This window comes from Phoca vitulina, unplaced genomic scaffold, assembly GCF_004348235.1.
Source record: "Phoca vitulina isolate PV1807 unplaced genomic scaffold, GSC_HSeal_1.0 scaffold93, whole genome shotgun sequence".
Classification (NCBI taxonomy): Eukaryota; Metazoa; Chordata; class Mammalia; order Carnivora; family Phocidae; genus Phoca; species Phoca vitulina.
Window position 1 is genome coordinate 33,722 of NW_022589796.1, and position 19,357 is coordinate 53,078.

The following is a 19,357-nucleotide window of genomic DNA, read 5'->3' on the forward strand; positions in this document are numbered from 1 at the left end:
TCTCTAAAAAAAAAACTGATGTAAAGAAAGCCATAACTGACTTAAGTGCCCATATCCAAATTATCTATCTGTCTGTCTTGCTGCAGAAATGTATTGTCACAAGAGAAGGATAGTGGTCTGTACAATGACTGGAGAAAAGAGAGTCAAAGAACACACTAGTCAATGTGGCTGCATTTATCTAGGTAAGAAGGTGTTCTGGGCAAGTCACACTAACATGCCGAATAGATAAGAAGGGAAAATACTTCTTGGAAATACGCGGTAAATATTCATTCAACAAATATTGACTGCCTTGCGAGTAAGTACTGTGCTAAGTAGTAGGTAAACTCACAGGCTATATGGTAATAGATCTTTAAAAACTGGAGGCTATCATAATCCTATCTTATGTAAATTATTTTGCTCATGAGAGGTCTTTGGAGTCAAGCTAGCTGGGGTTCAATGTGAGGGTGAACCACTTACTGTAAGCATGACTTTGGGTGAGTTAGTTAACCTCTTTAACCTTGCATCCATTTGTGTAATGGAAAGAGTTACTGTATTTATTTCAGAAGGTTGAGTAAGGATTAAATTAGAAATAATGTATAATGTATATATCTCAAGCATAGAGTTAGCACTCAGTAAATGTTAGCTACTTCTGGAATTACGACCTTTAGAATCACAGGACAGGTTCATTATGTGCATTGAACCTGGCTTCTAGCTTTCCTTTCAGGTTTAATCTTGATTTTCTATTTTATGCTCATTCTGATTTAAATGAGTTTTTAGTATTGATTGCTGACTGGTATTATGCTTCATTATTATTTATGAACAGGGATTTGCTTTTCTTTATTCATGCAAATACTTTCTTTTAATATTTTTGCATTGGCATATTTAATATTCAAATTCGATTTCAAAACTTGAAGAGTGCTTTCGAAAACAGTGATTACTGTACAGCTCCATATTTGTGACATTTATATTTTCCGTTCATCAATACTTGTTGATAGCTTCCATTTGCCTGAAAATATCAAAACTATGTTTGAAATGGATACACTTTTTTTCCTTGGACTAGGGAGTTTTAAGTGAAATTTTGACCATCTTGGTACATGTGCTTAAGAATTGTGGGATTCTTGGGGTGCCTGGGTGGCTCAGTCTGTTAAGTGTCTGCCTTCGGCTCAGGTCATGATCCCAGGGTCCTGGGATTGAGCCCCGCATCGGGCTCCCTGCTCAGTGGGGAGTCTGCTTCTCCCTCTCCCTCTGCCCCTCTGCTCTCGTTCTCTCTCTCTCAATTAAATAAATAAAATCTTAAAAAAAAAAGAAGACGAACTGTGGGATTCTTTCCTTTGATACAACATTCTGTTTTGCTTGCATCCTGTTTAGTATAATGTCTCACCCACCAAATTTGATCTTATATTTGGGGGGTACGATTTTGAATTTCCTAAATTTGCAAATCTCATTTTATCCTCCCCACCTTTTGAGCAGGAAGGAAGAAGAGGGATAATCTCTGTTCTAAAAAAGATGAAGTCAAAAGAGAGAAGTTGATTTTCATAGCCAGTGGCAGTGTTGGGACTAGGACCCAGGCCTCTTTACTTTAAACCAGAAAGTTTTAGGTGACAGCATATGTGTTTTCCCCAGTGGACTGGCAGTGGCTGCCAGGGGCCCTGTATTGAGTAAAGGCCACACTCAGGCTCGGTAGGGGAGAGTCCACAGTTAATGAGAGCAGAAGGAAATGGCAACCCACGTGACAGATATTTGCTTTTTCCATGTTAGACCGTGTTGCTTACGTGCCCTTTTTTGCGGCTACTTTGCAGGGTGGAGGAGGAGAGCTTCAGTTATAATGATTCTCTATGAAAAATTAGCTATGTTTAATTTTGCAACTCTCAGAAAAAATAAATATTCATGCTTCAAATTTCACTGTTCCATTGTTAAGGAAGCAGACAATGAAATTTTTGGTATTAAGAAAACATAATTTTCAGGGCAATGCAAACAGCCACATAGATGGGGATCTTTAGTTTCCCCAAGAGATGGATGTATATGTCTCTATTTATATATCTTTATTATAATATCTATATGTGTATGTGTGTGTATTTTAATATGTAGGTGTATGTATATATATTATATCTTTATTGTATTTGTGTGTGTGTGTGTGTGTGCGCGCACACATGCACAGAATATGGCTCAGAGTGGTGTGCTGGGTCTGGAGTGGGGCATGGGGATTATTATAGGTTATAAATCTCCCAGGTGATTTTGATGTTCAGCTAGGTTTAGGGACTCTTGAACTACAGGCAGATCTTATGAATCTCACTCCATGACTGAGCAAGTGCTCTGTGAAGTTGAGAAAGTTCAAGCGAGATAAGAGGAAGAATAAGGAGTCTGATGAAAATTCATAAACTCATGAATGTTATGAACAGGATGAGTATGGAGGCGCTCACAAATCTTGAAATACCAAGATGATGTAAATTGATTCAATTTGATTCTTGCGTGTGTAATTATATCCATATTTGTCCATAATATGTAAGCAGAGGAAACACGGAATTCAGAGCGTTGTGAAACCTGTCAGGGCCAGAGCCCGTTGGCAGGCTCTTCTAGCTGGCCTGCCTTGGGGAGCTGCCCTTTGCCACAGCTCCTAGGACACTGTAAATGGTCCCTGGGAAGGTCAGCTTCATTCTGCTTCTTAAAAGGAAGGGTCTGATATTAGTCAGGATTCTTTGGATTGCAAATGCCGGACACTTGATTCCAACTGGCTTCAGCAAAACAAACAAGGGGAGGGGGGGCCCTACGGACTGACCTATGTTGCTGGGCAGGATCCTGGTGTAGCTCACAGAGCTGAAGACGCAGCTGCAAGACCAGGTCCTCGGGGTCCGGAATGAGGTCTTCCCTGTACAAGTCTGTCTCTTCTCTGGCTTTCATCTCGCAAACCTCTGCTGGCCTCATGCTTCCTAGTACATGAGACATATCCAGTGACTGCAGGGGGTCCCCAGATAGCACCTCCAGTGAAAGGGAGTCTATTTCCTTGTCTCCAGATCAGTGGGTCCCAAACTGCAGTGGGCATCAGAATCATCTGACTTTTTTGCTACAGGACAGATTTCGGAGCCACCTCCAGAGTTTCTGTTTTTGTCTGTCTGGGTAGGGACCAAGCATTTGAATTTCCAACGTGTTTCCAGGTGCCGCTGATGCTGCTGGTCGTCCTAGGACCACAGGGAAGAACTTTCCCTTTCCTCTGGGCTTGGTGCGTGCTGTTTGCTATGCATTGCTTGGTCCCCATTGTTTTCACAATTATCAGAGTCAAATTCAGTGCTTTACCTGCTGTTCTCATTTACTCCTCAGGATAATCCCATGCAGTAGTACTATGTCGTTATGTATAAGTGAGGAAGAGGAGAGATGAGTGCCTGGCATACATTTGGCCTTACATAAGTTTTTCAAAGTATAGAGGGAATATTAGATTTTTTAAAAATGGCATTTTCTACATATTTTCCACCTTTCCCTCTCAAAATACTTCCTGAAAAATGATAGGGAAAAAAAATCATAATCTCACAAGGACAAAGAACCTGGAAAAAGAGATGACAATAATAAAAGTGTGGACACTGGAAAGAGGGGTGGTAAATAATTTAGCAGATAGGAGAGCCAAAAACCTTACCAGGCTCGGGGGGGGGAAGTCCAGAAGCAGCCCCCCTCTGCAGAGGAGAGCAAAGGCTAGAGACACCGGTTACCTTGGCTGGTGACAGTGCACGTGGGGCTAAAACCAGTGAACATGGAGACACAGCACAGCCCCTGCCTGCACTCAGATCTGAGAGTCCCGGCTGGCCAGGCTGAGACCTTTCCCTACCTGCCATACCCAACCGTTAGGCAGATTTCTTCCCAGGAGAATAGACTGGACCAGAGAAAAGACCTCCAGAGTCTCTCAGTTGGGATCCTCAGGAAAACAGGCACACCAGGTCATTTAGAAGGAAGCCACCACTGGGAGCCACCCAGCACACACATTCCAAACAGCTTTTCTCCCGGAAATATCAGTGCCATTGATCATGAGGCATTTAATATCATCTCGAAAATAAAAGCGAGATGCCAATAAGTGAAAAAGAAACAGTAAGTGAGAAGGAAAGAGAAAGGCAACCGAATGCAGTGAATGCAAGAAAATCTAAAAGGAGAAAAAAAGTGAATAAATCCCTAATTTATATCCTCCGAGAAATAAGACAAGATCTTGGATCCGGGAGAACAGAGAGCTGCTATTTTTAAAAAAAATTCTTGTAAATTAAAAATAGCATAGCTGAAGTTAAATATTCAGTAGCAGTTTGGAAGATAAAGTGGAGGAAATCTCTCAGAAAGTGGAATAAGGACACATGGAATGAATAATAAAAACCAAATAAGAAAATGAGGAGACTAATCTGCGAAGCCCAATATTTGACAAACAGGTATTCGAGAGATAGAACGAAGACAATGGTTGAGAAGAAAGATTATACAAATGAATTCCTGGAACTCAAGGATAGCAGTCTCTTGACTGTAAGGTCCCACAGGATGTCCACAGTGTCATCAGGGACAGCCATATAGGTTGTGTCTATGGCTTAAGATGGGAATAGTACTCCCCAGAGTGGTGCAGTGCACAACATGTACAACTGTGTGTGGCAGCCCAATGAATGCAACCCACACTGTGTCATTTTGAATAGATATTTCACAAAGTATTAGGGATTAAAAAAATAGCCTCAATGCTTTCAGAGAGGAAAAATAAGTTATATCCAGAACCTTAAGAACAAGAATGGTATCAGACTTCTCAACAGAAACGGTGTAACTTGGATGCTTTGCAAATTCTGAGGGAAAATGATTTCCAAGCTACAATTCTATACCCAGCCATATCAGTATTCTTAATTGTAAACAGCAGAAGCTATATCATTAGTTTAAGCAGATAAGTTTATTGAGCTTACATTGTTTAGTGTGTTTATGGACTGCTCTGGTGAGCAAGAGAATGCAGGCTTACCTGCCAAATTGGCAGGATCCATACCCAACAACTATTGTGGGGGCTGCATCTGAGAAAATCTCTCCACTAGCACACCAGGTCCAGACACCACAATGCCACAGCTGGCAGCAATAATGAGTAAGTTCTGCTATGAGCCTTCCTTCCCCTACGGAGTAGATGTCTCTGTTTCCACAATTTACCAAAAAAAAAAAAAAAAAAAAAAGGAAACAGCCAATGTCTCATGTTGCTGACTTCTGAGCTGAAATTACACAGGTGTGTGTCCTTGGAAGAGTTTAGCCAGCCAAAGTGCACGTTCTAGATTTTACCTTGGAAAAGTGAGACTCAAGATGTGGGACATTTACCAAGGGACAGGTGACCAGAAGATCTTGGGTAGCACTGAAAATAAATAATATTTACTATACCAGCCAAACTATTAAGAATGAGGGTAGAATAGACGTATTTTTGGACACTGAACTCTCAAAAAATGTACCAGCCCCTTGGCCTTTCTCAGAAATCTCCTGGCATGCATCCTACCTCCATGAGGGTGTAAACCAAGGAAAATGAAGACATAGGGTCTAGGAAACAGGCCTCCATCTCAGATGAGATAAAGGGACCCCGCATAATGGTGGTGGAAGGAACCTCCAAGTTGACATCTGGGCAGCTGGTCTACAGAGAAACTGGAGCAGGGGGCTCTGGGCTTCGGGTGGGCTGCTTCTGAGAACTCTGTGAGTATCAAGAGGGGAATTGACACTGCTGTTGAATAGTTCGGGGATAGGTCAGTGACAGGAACACAGAAAACGAAGCAAATAGAAGACAATTATTATTTTTAGGGAGAACAAAAAGTTGTATGAGAAAAGGAAATATAACCAAAATATGAAATGTTTATACTCAACTGTGAGACATAATTACATAATCATAAGATGTATGGCCTGGATATTGATTTGGCAAAAATGAAATATATAACTGGGAAGATAAGGTGAAGGGGAAGTATATATATGTGTGTAGGAGAGTTAAAATCTTATCTTCCATAATAGAAAATCAATATTTACTATCTAAAAATAAAAACCAAGAAGTTTAAAAATATTTTTGTTAAATATAACTACATTACATATTTATGTGTGTATAAATCACATTTATATTAAAAATTCACATAATAATAAGCACATTATTTTTAAATATGAGGCATATGCCAGAATAAAGATTAAAGGACAGAAACCAGCTACCTCTGTGGAGGGGGGAGGTTGTGGTAGGGAACTATTGTTTTTCATTTTAAACTGGGTTGAACTATTTGACTTTCAAAAGTATGAATATATAGAACTTAATAAAAATAATGATTCCAGAGTAAATTCAATATATTACAGATTCTTGCAAGCTCTGTGTTCCAGATTTGAGTTGTTCAGCAAAGTTCTTAATGCTATATTATGATGATCAAGCCCGAGTTCTTGTACTAGTGTCTGATACTGGAAATGGCATAAATGAGAGATCTGTGTGTAATGGGAGAGAAAGCAACAAATAAAGTTATGTTTAGTCTATATTTAAATGAAGGTCTCGTCAACACAAATCAAAACATACGCTCAGGGCATAAGAGTAACTGAAATTTCAAGAGAAATGGCAGAGAAAAGAAACCAGCATGTCCAGCACACTGTGGATTCCATGCTGGAGTAATTAAGCCTCCGCAGTGGTCATCACTGGTTAGTCACTGAGGCATCTGAGAGCTGGTGGTTGGAAAATTCATACCTCCTCACGCAGATCTTGTATTCAGATAGCCAGAAACTTTCAGTGACCCCCTGGAGATGCAAACCAAGACATCATCCCCTACTTAAGGATATAATAGTCTAGTGGGGACATAAAATAAGAAAAGAAATTTTAGGGGCACCTGGGTGGCTCAGTCGGTTAAACATCCGACTCTTGATTTCAGCTCAGGTCATGATCTCAGGGCCCTGGGATTGAGCCCTGCATTGGGCTTCACACTCAGTAAGGCGTCTGCTTGGGATTCTCCCTCTCCCTCTGCCCCTCAACCTGCTCACTCTCTCTCTCTCTCTAAAATAAAAAATAAAGAAATTTTAAGAACACAAATATAAATTTTTTTTTTGTTGAATAAGTTGACTCTTGGTGTTCAGAAAAGTGGAAAATCAGCAAGATTTGGGTCGTCAAAAGAGGTTCACAGAGGAGGCTGGACTCAGAGCAGACTGTGAAGGGAGAAAGGATTTGAGTGGTAAAGGGGGAAGAGGGGAGGGCATCTCTGGGACCACACACCCCTGAACGCTGGATGTTACAAAGACTGTGGTGTGTTCAGATCAGTAGAAAAACAGTTCTTTGTTACCTTGAGAAGTTCCTGTGGAGCACTGGGGAAATGGTTGGATAGGTGGGGTGGGGCAACATTACAGAAGATAACGACAGTCTGGAAGAAGAGGTTAAAATTGATGCATTAAAGATGGTCAACTTTAAAACAGGGAGTGATTTTTCTTGATGTATCTTGGCTTAATATAGAAGTTTGGTTTTTTTCTTATTATAGAATTAAACATGTTAATTATAGAAAATACATGTATCTTAGGTATTTTTTGATAGAGTCTCATGGGACAGTTCTGTTAGAAGTGGAAAAGCTTGAGGTTTGAGATGAGATCCGGGCTAAGGTCATGACATTGCCCCAGTAGTCTGTGACCTTAGGGGGAGTTCCTTATCCTTCCTGAACTTTGGTTGGTTTCTTCATCTTTTAAGTTGGGCAAATGTGGTAGACACCTTTTGATTTTCTCAGTTCCCTCCCCCTTTCTCTGGAAACTTTCCTGTGCCCCCATTTGCAGGGATCAATTCTTGGGAAGCCTTACACCCCCACCGCTCTGGGGTACACATCTGGCTGAAGTTGCACTTATCAGTTTCGTTCTTTTGGAAATTTGGCATATTTGTGGGCCTGGGATGGTAACATTTTGAATTTAGGAGGCCCTGGGTGTAACCTCTTCCATAGAGTCCTGGGGAAGCAGGAGAGATAGCTGGTTCGCAGAAAGGAGAAGAATGAAATAAAGTGGTGAGAGATCTGGGTGATGGAGTGAGAATCTCCAGATTTTCATTTCCAGCACTGACCTCTTTCGAAGGCTCCGCTGCCTTCCTGCATCCTCGTCATAAATTAACTTTTTCCCTTAAGCTAATTCAAGTTAGTTTTCAATGACTTAAAAACAAGAGTCTTAACTCACACAAGATAAAAATAGCTCTTTGTATAGATTACGCACTTCCCCATATTGCTTGGCTTTACCTGCAGATTTTGACGTTGGTCCCTTCTGGGCGGGAGATCCCAGTCACCATGTCTTCTCCTGGTACCATTGGCTGCCTCTGCTGCCCCCCCAGTGCAGCTTCAGCATGGCACCCATCACCTGTCATGGTTTCAGTGACGTTGGATCGGAGCCCCAGAAGCCACAGCTCCTCCCACCCCTTCTGGACTCCAAGGAAACACTGAACCATGGATCACAGGATCTCACTTCTCCAGCAGCCGCCCAAAGGGCCAGCTAATCCAATCTATACTGTGGTCGAGTCCATCAGTTGGCTTTTGCTATGCACCCCAAAATGTAACATCTTTACACAACAAATCCTTTTTTTCTCACAATTCTGAGGGTGACTGGGCTGTTCTGGTCTACACTGGCTCCTCTTGGCTGGAGAGTATAGAATGGAGCTACAGGCCTTAACAGTTGGCAGCTGGTTGGTCTGTGGGGACTCACCCACATGTCTGGCAGTTGGTTCAGTGTTAGCTGAGACAACTGCATGTAGCTTCCATCTGTGGCAACAGACTAGCCTGGGGTTATGTACATGGTGGCAAGGTTCCGAGCTGCCAGAGAGGGCATGCCCCAATGCACGTGAGCTTTTCAATCTCTGCTCAGTATCATATGTGCTAATATCCCATTGGCCAAAGAAAGTCATATGGCCAAAACTAGATTCAAGGGGTGGAGAAATAGACCTGTGCTCTTGATGGGAGTTGCTGCAAAGCCACATTACAAAGGGATATGGACAAGGATGTATACAAGAATGGCAGGAATTATTGTGGCCATTTTTGCAAACTCTACCACAGAGCTTTAATGCCTACTGGGGTGAAGTTGGATGATTAGAAGATGGAACAGAAATATCCACAATCACTTTGTCTTCTTTCTCCCCGTTGGACTGTTCTGAGGTGCACTGATTTCACATGCTCTCCCTGGAGGTATCCTGTGTGACTGTGTGATTGTCATGATAGCTTTCCTTCCTTCCCTATTCCTCAGTCCCCACTCTTGCTGCCCTGGGCTGGTACCCACCAACAGAGCAGGCATATAGGCTTTGCCTTGGGTTTATTTCATGTGTATTCTGAGCTAAGATACTATTACGTCAGATTCTCAAGGGGATTAAAGAGGATATAATGTTTCTGGGTTATACTCCATAAGTTAGTATTACTAACAAAGGTATTTCATAATAATAAAATCTTAATGGACTTTAAAAGGTTAGGAATATCTTGCTGTACTGCACTTCCTTTATTGTACCTTGTAAATATTATGTTTTTTACAAATTGAAGGTTTGTGGCAACCCTGCATCGAGCAGGTCTACGGGGGCCATTTTTCTGATAGCATTTGCTCATTTCACGTCTCTTTGTCACGTTTTGGTAATTCTTGCAATATTTTGAATTTTTTCATTATTATTATATTTGTTATGGTGATCTGTGGTCAGTGCTCTTTGATGTTACCACTGTAATTGTTTTGGGGTGCCATGAACCACACTCATATAAGATGATGAGCTTAATTGATAAATGCTGTGGGTGTTCTGACTGCTCCACGGACCATCCATTCCCCTGTCTTTCTCCCTCTACTTGGGCCTTCCTATTCCTTGAGACACAACAATATTGAAATTAGGCCAATTCATAACCCTACACTGGTTTCTAAGTGTTCAAGTGAAAAGGAAGAGTCTCATGTCTCCACTTTAAATCAAAAGCTAGAAATTATTAAGCCTAGTGAGCAAGGCATGTCAGAAGCTGAGATAGGCCAAAAGCTAGGTCTCTTGAGCCAAACGGTTAGCCAAGTTGTGAACGCAAAGGAAAAGTTCTTGAAGGAAATTGAAAATGCTACTCTAGTGAACATATGAATGATAAGAAAGGGGAAACAGCCTTATTGCCGATATGGAGAAAGTTTGAGTGGTCTGGAGAGAAGATCAAACCAGCCACAACATTCCCCTAAGCCAAAGCCTCATCCAGAGCAAGGTCCTGACTCTCTTCAATTCCATGAAGGCTGAAAGAGGAAGCTGCAGAAGAAAAGTCTGAAGCTAGCAGAGGTTGGTTTATGAGGTTTAAGGAAAGAAGCCATCTCCGTAAGACTAAAATGCAAGGTGAAACCAGCAAATGCTGATGTAGAAGCCACAGCAAATTATCCAGAAGATCTAGCCAAGATCATTCATGAAGGTGGCTATGCTAAATAACAGATTTTTACTATAGATGAAACCGCCTTCTATTGGTAGAAGATGCCACCTAGGACTTTCATAGCTAGAGAGGAGAAGTCAATGCCTGGCTTCAAAGCTTCAAAGGACAGGCTGACTTTCTTGTCAGGGGCTAATGCAGCTGGTTACTTGAAGCCAAAGCCAATGCTCACTTACCATTCTGAAAATCCTAGGGCCCTTAAGAATTATGCTAAATCTACTCTGCCAGTGCTCTATAAATGGAACTACAAAGCCTGGATGACAGCACATCTGTTTACAACATGGTTTACTGGATATTTTAAGCTCACTGTTGAGAACTGGTGCTCAGGAAAAAAAGATTCCTTTCGAAACTGTACTGTTCATTGACAATGTACTGGTCATCCAAGAACTCTGATGGAGATGTACAGGATTAATGTTTTCATGCTTGCTAACACAACATCCATTCTGCAGTCCACGGATCAAGGAGTCATTTTGACTTTCAAGTCGTATTATTTAAGAAATACATTTCATAAGGCTATATATAGCTGTCATAGACACTGATTCCTCTGATGGATCTCAGCAAAATAAATTGAAAACCTTCTGGAAAGGATTCATCATGCTATATACCATTAAGAACATTCATGATTCATGGGAAGAGGTCAAAATATCAACATTTACAATTTGGAAGAAGTTGATTCCAGCCCTCACAGAGGACTTTGAGGGGCTTAAGACTTGAGTGGAGAAAGTAACTACAGACGGGGTGGAGCAGCAGGAGAATCAGAATTAAAGGTGGAGCCTGAAGATGTAAGTTGCTGCAATCTCTTGATCCAACTTGAGCGGTAAAGGAATCGCTTCTTCTGGATGAGCAAAGAAAGCGATTTCTTGAGATGTGATCTACTCCCAGTGAAGATTCTGTGAAGATGGTTCACCTGACAACAAAAGACTTAGAATATTACATAAACTTAGTTGTTAAAGAAGCAGCCGGGTTTGAGAGGACTGACTCCAATTTTGAAAGAAGTTCTACTGTGAGTCAGATGCTATCAAATAGCTCTGCATACTACAGAGAAATCATTTGTGAAAGGAAGAGTCTATTGATGCAGCAAACTTCATTGTTGCCTTATTTTAAGAAATTGCCACAGCCACCCCAACGGTCCATAACCACCACCATGATCAGTCAGCAGCCATCCACATCAAGGCAAGACCCTCCATCAGTAAAAAGATTATGACTTGCTCGAAGCTCAGATGATGGTCAGCACTTTTTAACAATATAACATTTTTAAATTAAGGTAGGTGCATTGGTTTTTTTTAGACATAATGCCTTTACACATTTAATGTAAACATAACTTTTATATGCACTGGGAAACCAAAAAATTCATTGGACTCACTTTATTATAATATTTGCTTTATTGTAGTGGTCTAGAACATATGTCTGAGGTATGCCTTAGCAATTATACAGGCCACATTCTCAAGTCACACTGCAGTAAAACTAGAAATTAATACTTTTAAAGAAAACACTCTAACTTGATGGATAAAAAAACAAAAACAAAAACCACAAATGTTCCTAAGTAGCATTTGGTCGATAATACAAACAACAGACTATTTACAAAGTAAGAGAAAAGGGAAAATTAATGTTTAGAAATCTGTATGGTATGCAGCCAAAACTTCTCGTGATTAAATTCCTTAGTGGTCTTGATAAACAAAAAAAGAAAGTAAAAGGATCTAAAGTGAGTATTCTACTTAAGAGATTAGAAAAAAGAACATAAAACAGACCCAAGGAAAGAGGTTACCAAAATAGCGGAGGTGTGCTGGAGTCCGCCCTTCCGGGCTGCTCAGTTGATTTTCAGGAATTTGGGGAGGTTGTTAAATAGCCATGATTAAAGAATCACATTAGATAAATTTTAATAACTTGTGTTAAAAACAAAAGTGATATCTACTCAAGTCATCACTTCTTAACTAATTTAGTTCATTTTACTACTATCTACGCTCTTGAGTTTATTTATGTCAATTGGATCTGTAGAGTGGAAATACCATGCATCTATTCACAACTCTGCATTTGCCAACGTCAAATTGGCAGCAGGAAATCAGCCATGGTGGGAGTATTTACATCATGGCATTTGGCAGGGCTACAAATTAGAGCCATTGTCTCCTCCTCCTTCTCTACAGAGCTGTTGTTAATGAGCATACCACTGGCTATCAATAGATAATCTTTTTTAAGGAATATGAATTTTCCAGGTTGAGATTAGAACAAAAATAAAGCATGAAGATGCTTTATAAAGTTCAAACTTATTTCAAGGTGGTGGAATGCTCCAACTCTCAGGGATACATTTCTTTTGTTGTGATGCTTGCAGTTAAATCAGTTCTATAATTAATGCAAGATGGACCTTAACATTCAAGAGTGAGCCAGGTCTCATAATGCTTCTCTGGATTGGTAATAAGTAAGGACTGGACTATACAGAAGTTTTCTGGCCAAGTTGCTGGGTACTTCTAGGTTATCTAGAATCTAGAGATGGGGGAAATGTATTGCGGTATATGTATGGATTTTTGTCAAATGAAATATATTTTATACATGTTTTTCTATAAAATATGAGAAAAATGTAAGTAGGTTGGTGAGTATTAAGTGAAAAAATAATGATGACTAAATCCTTTTTCCACGGTGGGGGTTATTTTCTTTGGCTTTGAAATAATTCTTAGTAAAAAATCCTTTGTAAGGGTGCCTGGGTGGCTCAGTTGGTTAAGTGTTAGGGTTAATCTGCCTTCGGCTCAGGTCATGGTCCCAGGGTCCTGGTATCGAGTCCCATATGGGGCTCCTCGCTCAGTGGGAAGCCTGCTTCTCCCTCTGCCTGCCGCTCCCCATGCTTATGCTTTTTCCCTCTCTCTCTCTGTCAAATAAATAAATAAATTTGACAGAGAGATAGAGAGAGAGCACAAGTAGGAAGAGTGGCAGGCAGAGGGAGAGGGAGAAGCAGGCTCTCCGCTGAGCAGGGAGCCAGACGTGGGGCTCGATCCCAGGACCCTGGGATCATGACCTGAGCCGAAGGCAGCCGCTTGACCGACTGGGCCACCCAGGCGCTTCATAAATAAAATCTTTAAAAAAAAAATCATTTGTAGCAATTTGCATTAAAGACATTTTAAACTGTAAGCTTATTTTAAAAAATAAATTAATGCTCATTTAAAATGCAGAATTACCTTAAATACGTTGGCTTGAGGAAAAAGTGGGAGCCAGCATACAGCTCCTTTAGGTATCAGTAGTTTATTCCTGCTTGGTTTTTCAAATTCACTAAATTGATTTTGGGAAGAAAAGTTTGTCTTAATTCACTCTGTATACCTGATTAAGTTTTTTTTTTTTTTTTCATGTTTCACCGTATTAACATTTATGCAGAATGCAGAATGGATTTTGGAAGAGGAGAAATTGTAGTGTGATGAAAGTTTGCTGACACAGTTTTCCCCTTTATGCCCAAGCTGTGTTGTGGCCCCTGTGAGGGAAAGGAAATATATTGGACCAATTTACCATTAGAGCAGAGAATATCGTCGTTGAGCAGTCTATGCCTCAATTTTTAAGAATGCTTAATTTGTGCCCAAGGTCCTTATGGCCTATAGAATATATTCCATCTTTTTATTTCTTCATTTGATTTTTTTAAAAAAAGAGTTACATTAGACTTTAGCTTTTTTTTTTAAACCAAGACCTTTCCTTGTGCTAATGATTATTTTTACAAATTCTCTTTAAATAATGATAAGATTTATTTTCAAGTCAGTTAGAAAATTTTCAACTTGAAAACAAACCATTTCCAAAGATGTCTTTGAACTCAGTCTGACATCTGAACTTTCTTTTTTAATTTGTTCTTGGCATTGTTAGCTCTTGTGCATTCCCTGGGCTTATTAGAGCATGTGAAGCTCTTACGACTTTCAGTTAATATAATAAAATCTGTTAATGTAAATTTATCTTAGTGTTCTGCATGTGTTTGCTGATTCTGCACACTTGAGTCATTCAGATCTAAATATAAAAAAATCATATTTTGAAAGTAAGGAACTAAATGATCCTTTCCAATTATGTTAAAATACTTAAGCCTTTGGATTTAGTTTTAGTCTAGATTAAAGATCTCTGGGAAATATGACGCTGCATGCTTTTCATTTTCCTTTGAGAGATAACCTAGCTGGTTTATAACATATGTGAAAGTGGATTTTCTAGCTGAATGGGCTATCGTGAGATTTGGGCAACTCTAGTGAACAAAATGGGATGAAGGACAGATATTGTGGACCATACCTCTTACTGGGTCTAAAAATATATCCCTGGTCTGTTTAAGTAAGTACTCAGTTTGAGCCTTTAAGCATGATTTGAAGAGTCTACTGTTAGAATCCCGATAGTTCTTTTACCTGCCTAACCCAGTGTAAATAAATATTTATTAAGTGTTAGGTAAGAAAATCATAATCTAGAAAAATAGTCTATGTTTTCCAGCTAATTTTATATTTTTACTTGAAATCTCTTACGTTTTTAATTATAAGTTTAAGTAACAATCTGGGTTACTTTATTCGTGGATTTGCCCAAGTAAAATTGAGGGATTTATCTGCAATCTATTTTTGTATCATGATAATTCATCCATTGGAAGCATGTTTGACATGCTGAGGATGAAGTGGTGTCTTCTAACGAAGACTCCCAGAATAGAATCACCGTATTAATAAACCCACCCGTGAAATCCATTAATTGAGCGTTGTTTGTCAACTAGTCACAGATCATGCCTGTGTTGACACTTCTCAGTCTTTAAATTTCATTAATTCCTGGCTATTGAGCTCATTAGGTGTTGTTAGTAGAACAAAAGGGTAGTAAGCTTTGAAAAATGATAAATGATGGTTGTTTACTTAAATTCCAAAAGCAGAGTCTTTAAAAAATACCTTTATATGAATTTTAAAGACCCTCTAATTGACATAATAATCAATTAACAATCAAATCTGTCATCACCAGAACAGCTACTACTACTTGATTGATTTTAACTAATAGATACCAAGCAACTGATGGCCCTTAGTACAAATGGGATGCCCCTACAGAATAGACTGTTTGGCTAACATATTATGGATATTATTGCAAGATTTTGTCTTATTAGTTGTCAGTCAAAGAGAAAAAAAAGTGGGGCGCCTGGGTGGCTCAGTCATTAAGTGTCTGTCTTCGGCTCAGATCCTGATCCCAGGGTCCTGGGATGGAGCCCTGTATCAGGCTCCCTGCTCTGCGGGGAGCCTGCTTCTCCCTCTCCCACTCCCCCTGTTTGTGTTCCCTCTCTCGCTGTGTCTCTCTCTGTCAAATAAATAAATAAAAATCTTAAAAAAAGAAAAAAGAAAAGAAAAAAAGTAAGAGTTTTTCACAAAATACCTATGAGGGTAGGGTCGAAGTGGAGCTGAATTTTTTTTCTTTTTCTTTTTGCGAGAGGTTAAGATTTATTTCTACTCTCCAACTCTTACAGCTTTGCATAAAGTCCTCATTCCTACCTCAGAGATGGCAGAAACTGTAATAAGCAATCCGCCCCCCCCCACACACAACACATGAATTTTAATGTCCCCCCCTTTGGGGGACGGGAGGTCACACTACACACTTTGAGAGACATTCCAAAGATTGTCTGGCACTTTAGTACAGAAAGGGTTTGGTCTAATCTCTTGCTGACTTAGGATACTAAAAGGAACATAAAGTTGGTTGCTCAACCCCTCTGGGCTGGGGCGGGGCAGGAAGTGGACAGGGAGGTGGTCTGGGACAGATGGGCAGACCATGGGAGTGGGCTCAAGTTCTTGTGACACAGGTAGTTGATCCTGGGTGGCTGCTGAGGTGGCTATAGATGCTCTGGTGGCCTTCGTCTGCCTACTCCACCAGCTCACTGCTCTGGAACTACAGCTGGTGTCCCTCTGGGCCCCCTCCATGGAGTCACTGGCATGGCCCTTGAGGTGCAGACCACGTTGGGGCTTTTCCAGACCATGGCCACCACAGGGTCGGAGCTCATGTAGCTGATGAGGCTGGATAGAAGGGCTTCCTCTGCAGCTCAAGACAGTGCTCGGCAAGGATGTTCTCTGGTGCCTGAGAACCAGAGCACCTTCATTTCCACCAGCTTGAAGCCCCTTCTCTCAAAGCTCAGGATAATGTCTACAGGGAGTCACCGCTGCACCCCCTCTGGCTTCACCACAACAAGGGTCCATTCCCGCATCCAGGAGGGCCCTCCTGAGCTGGGACGCAGAAGCAGTCTTGGCCAGGCGCCAGGGGCCCCGTGGACTGCTCAGCAGTCCTGGCAGTGAGGCACACCCCAAGAGGCCACCCATGACCCCCTGCCTGTGAGCTACTGGCTCTGAACTCTTTTTGTGAACACAGCAGAGATAAAATTGGTAATAGACATATTTTCCTGTAACATTTACCAATTAGTTGTTGTCCAAATGAATACATGAAAATAAACTTGTTATATTCCAGCACTATGATTTTTGTGAATTGGCATATACCTGAAAATTTAAGAGAAGTATTCATTTATTCAACAGATATTTGTGTAATGAAGTAGGAGATGAGGTTGGAGATGACGGCAGGAGCCAGGGCTTGTAGTGTCTTGTAGGCAACCACAAGGAGTTTGGGCTTTAATTCTAAGCAAACTGGAAAGCAATTGAAGGGTTTTAAACAGGAGAGTAAACAAATAAAATATTTGATTTACTGTGTAAAAATATCTCTGGGCTGAGTAGAGAATAAACTGCAGTAAGGCAAGAGTTAAGGGCTTATGGCAATAGTCAAGGCCAGAAAGGATGGCAGCGTAAATTGGGGATGGGTCAAGGGCAATGGAGAGAAGTTGGCAGTCTCAGGTTGTATAGTCTAGAAGCTGGTAGTTGAGCAAACAGAGAATTTAAACTCCACTTAATACCTAGACCTTCCTTTCTTAGATGAAAGATGATCTTGCCTCTCATTTTATTCTTCAACCTGAAGTTTTGGAAAAAGATCTACAAATCATGCTGTCTCATCCATTCTACAGTTAAGTGTCTGAAGAGAACAGTATGACTGGGCATGCAAAACAGAACAGAACATACAGACCACTAAATATTTAAAAATGGTGTCCTGACAGAACTATTTAAAGTTTCAGGTGAGTGGTTTTCAGTGGAGAGAGCTAGGTAAAGCTTTCTCCCTGTTGAATGACCCAAGATAATTGTTGGTGAGAACACAATTCCTGTATCACTGAAGCCAATTTTCTCCTGAGTGGAGATGCAGTGGGCAAGGAGGTCACACAGGGTATGGGAAGGCAAACAGGTGACGTTGAGATTGTCTAAGCAGCAGTCCAATATTTGGGCCTGTCACCAAATGATTTGTGATTCTCATATACATCCTGAAAGTTCAGTTTGGTTGAGGAGATTTTTGATTTGAAGCTTTCAGGAAATGATTTAGTGAGGGTGGTTTGGCTGAGGAGAGAAGCCATCACTTCTTCTGTGTTCTTCCTACTGAGTGTTTAGCACAACACCAGTACAAGGAGGCACTCCATTTTCTGTGAACACGTTTTTTTCATCTATTTGAGGATATAACAGATAAACATGCAAAAGCAATGAACAAAATAGCTTGAACACTGAGAATTTCAATATGGTGGAAAGAGCATAGACTTTGAAGTTAGCCATAACTTCAAACCCTGCTTCTTGCTCCGACCAACTGCATGATTTCAGACAAATTACTAACCTCATCATCTTTTTTAGTTTTATGTGAAGGAAAAAAAAAAAATGGAGTTTTTTTTTTTTTCCTTCCAGTTTGCTAGGATTAAATAACAAAAACCTGAATGGATTTTTTTTTTTTTAAAGAAAGAAAAAAGAAAACTGTGAACAGTAATGGTACTTAATGCATATTTTGAGATTCAAGAAATAAATTTTGAATTCAGAGCAAAACAACAACAACAACAACAACAACAACAAAAACCCAGCATCCTCATGTTGAAGGAGTTAGGATCATTGGTAAAAAAAGATAAGAAAACAGTTAGCATATCCATTTGTTGTAATTGTCTCAAGGTTGGAGATGAATGGGAGTGTTAGCTTTCCTGCTATTGAATAATCAGACTAGAGAAGCCTAAAATGGGCAAATTGTGCAGTACAGGCAAGTGTAAAAGGAATTAGAGAGGGAAAGAGGAGTGTAGGCTTTTAGTAAAGCTGGAAACTATTAGTCTCAGAAGGCTGATCAGAATGTGGATAAGCATGTGGGAGAAGGGTGTGACAGGAAACTGGAAATATCTATTACCTTTCTCCTGCACTGAAATTCTCTTCCCTGGCCAGCATCCGGGCTCATAGGGCCAGCCAAACCAGATGATCTTTCTGTGTTCCTTTTCCTGGTTCAATTTCTGCAGGACTCTGACTCTCAGCCAGAGTAACTCAAAAGGTCTCTGCTTTCAGAGCAGGTTTCCTGCCAACTCCTGTCTCCACATCTTCAAAATCAAGGTAGACTCTTACGCTGCCAAATGCACTGGGACAAAAAGCAGAATGACTCCGATTTCTGAGAAGCAACAATACATACAGAGGGCCTCTCTTCCCCGGTGAAGCATATGGCATGCTTTGTAAAATAGAGAGATCTGGAAATCGGTGCTTCATCTTTAAGGACTGAGAGAACTCAGAATCTAGGCTAAGGGGCTGTGGATATGTGAAATGAGATTACCCTGAGATTCAAGTGGAAAAAATCCACCCATTGCAGGTTGGTGATGAGGGACGGGTGGTCTGTGAAGGAAGGGCAACACTACAGACGGTTGCTGTCAGGAAATGAGCAAAGTAAATGAGTAAATGGCAATGAACAAAATAGCTTCAACACTGAGAATTCCAATATGGCTGAATGAGCAAAGTAAATGAGCAAAGGTGGAACCTTGTGCACAGTGTGCGTTCAGTGAATGTGAATTATTGTCTCCAAACAGTGTTTCTTGATTTGCCTAGTGATAAAAAAAAAAAAAACCCCGTGGAGGGCCCTGTTGAATTTGAAGATTTCCGGGCCCCTCACCGAAGATTCTATTTCAATTGGCCCATAGAAGGGTAGGGAAAGTGGAATTTGTATGCTTAGCGAATGTCCCAGAATTCTTTCGG

General features: G+C 40.6%; 1 pseudogene; it reads right to left on the reverse strand.

Moving 5' to 3' along the window:
• Window positions 1-16,151: 16,151 nt before the first annotated feature.
• LOC116627055 lies at window positions 16,152-16,603 on the reverse strand (annotated as a pseudogene).
• Window positions 16,604-19,357: the final 2,754 nt, after the last annotated feature.